Source organism: Amblyomma americanum, chromosome 4, assembly GCF_052857255.1.
Source record: "Amblyomma americanum isolate KBUSLIRL-KWMA chromosome 4, ASM5285725v1, whole genome shotgun sequence".
Taxonomy (NCBI): Eukaryota; Metazoa; Arthropoda; class Arachnida; order Ixodida; family Ixodidae; genus Amblyomma; species Amblyomma americanum.
This window is the reverse complement of record NC_135500.1, coordinates 137,507,933-137,514,654: the sequence shown is the minus strand read 5'-3', so window position 1 is coordinate 137,514,654 and position 6,722 is coordinate 137,507,933. Positions and strand designations below refer to the sequence as shown.

At 47.7% G+C, this 6,722-nt stretch overlaps 1 pseudogene; it reads left to right on the top strand.

Moving 5' to 3' along the window:
- The first annotated feature begins 392 nt into the window (after positions 1 to 392).
- On the top strand, positions 393 to 1,863 carry LOC144128420 (iripin-2 pseudogene; annotated as a pseudogene).
- The last annotated feature ends 4,859 nt before the right edge of the window (positions 1,864 to 6,722 follow it).

Below are 6,722 nucleotides of genomic sequence, written 5' to 3'. Positions count from 1 at the left end.
TTTTGTCAAAGTTTGATATCTGAAGTGAAGCCTGTTGCTGGCAAAGATTGTGGGTTGTCGAGTTCTCGTTGCCTGTCATTTTCCCACGTTCAAACGGCGGGCAAAGATAAGCATTGAAAAACGACTACCGTCGGTGTGGTTTCCAGCAGACTTGCTCGTGGGAAGCCCACTACCTGAAGTCAGCAATACCACGCAATAGAGGGCGGACCACTGTGAAAGGCGGTAGCTCGATTGACAAGTGACGGGAAAACCCGTCGCTTATTCACAAAGCGATAAGCGTCGGTCTTATCGTTTGGTTTTTCTGTAGGACATGTCCCCAGTAGTTGACTTCCGCCGAGACCAGCGATAAGAAGACAACGATCTGACAGGCCTGCCTATAAATACACCGGCGAGTCTCTCTGCTGGGAGGACACCTCTCGCAATGGCCCTCTACGCGGTGAAAGTGCTTTTGCTCTGTGCGGCACTCGTAGTGTCGGCAAGCGCTCAAGATGTGGTGCTCAGGCATGCAAGAGCCAACAATGATTTCGGCATTTCCCTCTTCAAAGAAATCTGCTTTGAGAATAGGGACAAAAACGTCTTCTTTTCTCCGGCGAGCATCAGCATCGCGCTAGGGCTGCTGTATGCCGGCGCGAGCAGCAAAACTCTATCGGAGCTCTCTGCCGTTCTCGGACTCACGGACGCTGGACTCGTCGACCGGGACGTAGTGCTGCCTGCCTATAAGTCGCTCATCGAGACGAGGTCTGAAAAAGCCACATTGGACATAGCCAACACGGTTCTCATTCAGCATAGCACCGAAATACTGGACCAATACAGGAAGGACTTGGCCGACTTCTTCCACGCTGAGGTGCGCTCCCTGGACTTCCTGCGCGATGGCTCCAAGGTGGCTGCCGAAATCAACAGCTGGGTGAGTGCCAAGACCAGAGGAAAGATTCCTAAGATTCTGGACGGCCCCCTGCCGATGAACACAGTGGCGTTCCTCATCAACGCCGTCTACTTCAAAGGAACGTGGCTGACCAAGTTCAAAGCAAGCCAGACCAAGCCGCTGCCTTTCTACAACCACGGCAGGGACGAGGTGAAGGTAGCGACCATGTCGCTTCGTCGAAGCTTGCGGTACGCGTTCGTCGACGAATTAGGGGCCCGAGCCGTGGAGGTTCCCTACGCAGGAGACAGGTTCAGCATGATCATTGTGCTTCCCAGAACCAGGACGGGACTGTCCACTGTCGAGTCCCAGCTTACAGTTGACGCCTTGGAGAAGATCACCAACGACCTTGCGAGTCGCAACGTGAATTTGTGGCTCCCAAAGTTTAAACTGGAGACCGACTACGATCTAGTGACTCTACTCCGTAAGCTCGGCCTCGAAAGCGCGTTCGGCGGCGGTGCAGACTTTTCAGGAATCAGCGCGAGAAATAACCTCCAGGTGTCCGACGTCAAGCACAGGGCCTTGGTCGAGGTAAATGAAGAAGGGACCGTAGCAGCCGCCGTCACCTCGATTCGTATGAGGATGAAGAGCTCCAGGCGAGCGCAACCACCACCGCCCGTGGAATTCCGCGTCGAGCATCCTTTCGCTTTCATCATTTGGGACAGAATCGATAAGCGTGCTTTGTTTATGGGGGCTGTTAGAAAGCTATGAGTGGCCTGTTACCTTGGAGCAGAGCTCGTTCTGAGATTGTTTTGAACCTGTTTGAGACTCCTCGGATGCACCTAACAGCATGCTCTTATCATAGATATTACAAAGTCAAAGCATTCTTTATTTTGAAAGTGCAAGGCATTACTTTGGCATTGCATTCCTTTTTGTGTTGAAGTCGAACCTGTATGTATCTGAACCCCTAAAATAAATCGGCTGTTTTGAGTGCTTAACTGCTACATGCGTCTCAGAATGAGTTTTTATTCGAAACATGACAGCGAGGATGGCGGCTTTGATACGACTTTGTGCTGTCGTACACCTCTAAACATTGAACCAATAATGAATTGATATTTTTGCATTCTAAGCATATGTATAAAGTGCGTCAACGTCCAGCACCGACCCTCTTTACAACATCCAAAATGCGACCGCGCATCTGCGTAGTTGTGTAAAGGTCGCTCAGCTAATAAAACGGAAGCAGCTTATCTTTCTCTTTGTGTCCACCACAATACCTTTCAGAGCAGTCAAGTGCAGATAACCAGAACTGAAGGTGCAACGACCTGTATGAACCATGGCTCCATGCAGCCATGGGAACCAGAACGTACGAGATTAGTACCAGCGCAACAATGCTGCCTATATATGTCCACCCTGCCTTACCAGGTGTTCCAGGGAAGACTACAAAGTTTTCAAATATAGACTTTTGTGGGTAAAAATATGGCTTTTGCGGCAAAGTATTACTACCAGTGTTGACGGACACGAGAAAAACAGTGAATCGTTCTAAGTAATAATAAGGTTAACTATTTTTTAATAATTAACTTTATGACTATTAAAGTTAGGCACCTAGTTGCAATCAGAGACTTGTAGCCGGTCATTAGTAACAGCCATATCAGTTTCTAATAATAATAATAATAATTGGTTTTTTTGGGGAAAGGAAATAGCACAGTATCTGTCTCATATATCGTTGGAGACCTGAACCGCGCCGTAAGGGAAGGGATAAAGGAGGGAGTGAAAGAAGAAAGGAAGAACAGGTGCCGTAGTGGAGGGCTCCGGAATAATTTCGACCACCTGGGGATCTTTAACGTGCACTGACATCGCACAGCACACGGGCGCCTTAGCGTTTTTCCTCCATAAAAACGCAGAAGCCGCGGTCGGGTTCGAACCCGGGAACTCCGGATCAGTAGTCGAGCCGGAGTTCCCGGGTTCGAATCCGACCATATCAGTTTCTAGAATCTCGAAAACGCGATTATCCTTGGCGCTGTGGCTCGTCAAAATTTGGCTATTTCGGCTAGTTATGTGCACTGAAAATGTTGCTTTGCCTGCATGCTTTTCGAAAGCTCATGTATTTTGGCTCAATGTAGCCAAAATTTGTTGGTCCACAGCGCCGTGGATAATCGGGTTTTCGGAATTCTAAAAACTGATACGGCTATTACTAACGATCGGCTACAAGTTTGTAATTGCAACCAGTTGCTTAGCTGTCATCGTTAATTATCAGAAATTTGTTAACCAGCTTACTTCTTGAGACGAGGTGTACGCCAACACTGGTAATACTCTGCCTCAAAAACCATATTTTTGCCGCAAAGAGCCTTTCTTTTTAATTTTTGAAAAATCTTTCCTGAAACACCTGTTATTATGTCCACGCTTGATAAGGCAAATTCGAGAAACAGCCTTAGTAGCAAGGCCTAAAATTAATTTTGCGATTGTAAAGCGCTCAGTGACGGGTCGCAAGAAGGATGCGGAATGGAACAGCAAAGAAACGCCCCTCGGCTCGCTTATCGCCCATTACGATGACTAAGGTGCGCTTGCCTGTGCTCTCGTTCCGGTGTTTATCTCGGTATCGGTACCATATCTTCTCGCATGTAGCTGCATGCGTCACTAGTGGCCTTGGGTGTCGCTCGATCATTTATCAGGTTATAGTGTCCGTGACCGTACCTACGTATGCATAGATTATTGAGGTAAATACATATGGCCCCTGGAGACACGCGGCTAATAAATGCTGCTTAATTTTTGCATCATTCTGAATTTTCACCGACGATCCCCTCTTGACATCTCAGCGGTATATACAGAAATATAATCTGCACGAAACCCACGCAAAGAGGATGTTTACTACAAATGGATGTCGCACACAGGTTTCATAGATGTCTCGAAGTAGATGTTTTACATTGGACAATTTGTAAACATCACATGAATATCTTTGGTCACGGTGCTATCCTCGTCCACCAACCTTCTAACCTCTTTTACTTAATTATTTGCATAGATTAACTCTAAATTTATCGTTCTTGAGCCTCTTAGGACACCCAAGGTATCATTCCGTACATTTGGGGCAAGAGGATATTTGCAAAGTTTCGCGACAACTGTTGTAAATAAGACTGAGGTGTAGGTTGGCAGAGTCGGCAGTCAGAATGTATTTTTAAAAAATACCTATTACTGTCGCTTGCGTATGCCCGATAAGTGTGCAGAGATGTTTCAGGCGAAGCGTCACTCAGATAAAATCAAAGAAAAAGTTTCCTGCCTAACCACTGGCTTCTTCGCGCAGAGGTGGCACTTAGGGGTTACATGCATGCGCGTTTTAAACTACTCTTGGATCGGGTTCGGGAACTGTCTGAATCGGTGACAATTAATCGAAAATTGGCAACGTATGCGGCAATGCTGGACCAAAAAGACGATTTCGCAGCAGATGCTCTGGAAGCGCCAGAAGCTGTTGGCGGCAGAATGACAGAAACAGACGAACGCGAGACGCGAAATGAACACTCTCCCGATATTTAGAGGGCAAGAGCCCCCTGAAGAGCCCCCGGAGCCCTCCACACTACGGTGTCTCTCTTGAACCCGCCGCGGTGGCTCAGTGATTAGGGTGCTCGGCTACTGAGCCGGAGTACCCGGGTTCGAACCCGACCGCGGCGGCCGCGTTTCGATGGAGGCGAAACGCAAAGGCACCCATGTGCTGTGCGATCTCAGTGCACGTTAAAGATCCCCAGGTGGTCGAAATTATTCCGGAGCCCTCCACTACGGCACCTCTTTGTTCCTTTTTTCGTTCAGTCACTCCTTTATCCCTTCCTTACAACGCGGTTCAGGTGCCAGCCGATATGTGAGACAGATACTGCGCCATTTCTTTTCCCCTTCCCCCCACCCCCGAAAAAAAACTTTCACTCCCGCCTTCCTCGTAAACACTGTGACGGATGTGCGACCATGGTACACATGGTCTGGACATGCCCATGCTACAAAGACTACACAGCACACCAGACTCATGGGAGGCTCTGATGCGCAACCCAGACCCAGAAGTCAAAAGAAATATCGTCAGTCAAGCTTTGGCCGCCGCCGAGTCCCAGGGGGTCACGGCCGACGCCTAGCGAAAGGGAAGCGGACAAAATCCGGCGACCCTCTGATCGATTGACCCAGAAATATATCCACCCTTCCATCCCTGACGGCGCAGTCTAGGTGTCCACCGAAAAGTGAGAGTTACTGCGCCATTTCTTTTCCTCAAAAACCACTAATTTCGGAATAATTTCGACCACCTTGTGATCTTTAAAGTGCACTAACATCGCACAGAACATGGACGTCTTTTGCGTTTCGCCTCCACCGAAGGTTGGAGGAAGGAAATCCACCGAAGGAAATCAATTAGGAAGCATAATCCGTGGGTTAGCCAGGAAGTAATTCACATGAAACGTAAAATTAAGAGATTACGGAAAAGAAACAAACAGCACGCAAACACAGAATTGAGTATTAGCACAATAGCTTTTTCCCTTCCACTTTTTATGCCGGACATGCCACACACTGATTTCGAAAAGCATAGATAAGAACCGGTTGAGGACTATAGAAGGGTACCGCAACGTTATCAGCCTGACTACGCCCACTGCAGGACAAAGACCTCTCCCATATATATCTATTTAATTATCCTGTTCCAGCGGCGGCCACCCTACCACCATAAACCTCATAATCTCATCCGCCCATCTAACTTTCTACCACCCCCTGCTACGCTTCTCCTTCCTTGGGATCCCGTCTGCTACCCTTAATGATCATCGGTTATCTTGCCTTCGCAATACATGCCCTGCCCCAGCCCATTTCTTCGTCTTGATTTCGACTAGGATGTCGTTAACCCACGTTTCACCCCTGACCTACTGTGCCCTCTTCCTGTCTCCTAGCGTTACACCTTTAATTTTTCTCGCTGCTCGTTGCGCTGTCCATAAGTTGAACCCTTTTCATTAGCTTCCATGTTTCTACTCCATAGGTAAGTACCGCTTAGATGCTTAGATACAGCTGTTGCATATACGCTTCCTCTGTCTTCTTAACCTTACTAAGCCCTGTGACATCCCATTTAATACCCGATAATTCATCTGAGAGCACTGCTAGATTAGTTTCACTGGATAAGGTTCTAGCGTTAATCGTTGCCAGGTCCAGTTTCCAATGGCGGCCTGTCCAGAGCCAGAGATTCTTAGCACCCTACGCTATGTCACGGGTCTGACCACCGCCTTGGTCAGTTGCTCCGCTGCCGCTGGGGACAGAGGGCCAGGGGTTAATTGGTTTGTTCATATAGTAGGTTGTGGCCAAGCACTACACGAGGGTGGCCAAATCCTGTTCTGGTGAGGGAGTGCTGTCTAGGTTCTGGTCCCCGAGCTATCACTGTATAACGCAGAGTATAAAATACTTAGAAAAATCACTTCCGGCTTGCAAATTGTGGCACTGGGCTTAGGCTCTCATCAAGCATGTGGTATTCGAGGCGCGTTCAGTGTTGAGTTAGTAACATATGAGGCAGGCCAGGTTTCTTTAATTCAGATTGATCTTGCGAAGGCCTTTGATAACGTAAAGTCTTATGAGGACATAAGACTTCGCTACGAACAGTCTTATACAATGTTGATCGTAAATCAAGAACTTACCAGATCGATTCCGCTAAAGTCTTCCGTTTGACAGGATTCCCCACTATCGCCTCTGTTATTCACATTATATCTCGAACCCTTCTGCTTTAACATTATTAGATCCACAGATATTCGAGGCTTCCCACATGATCAGTCTGAAATTAAGATTATAACCAATGCTGATGACGTTGCCTTCTTCTGTTCAGATGAAAACAGCGTGTTGGAAGCTTTGCATTTATCTTCGCGTTTCTTAA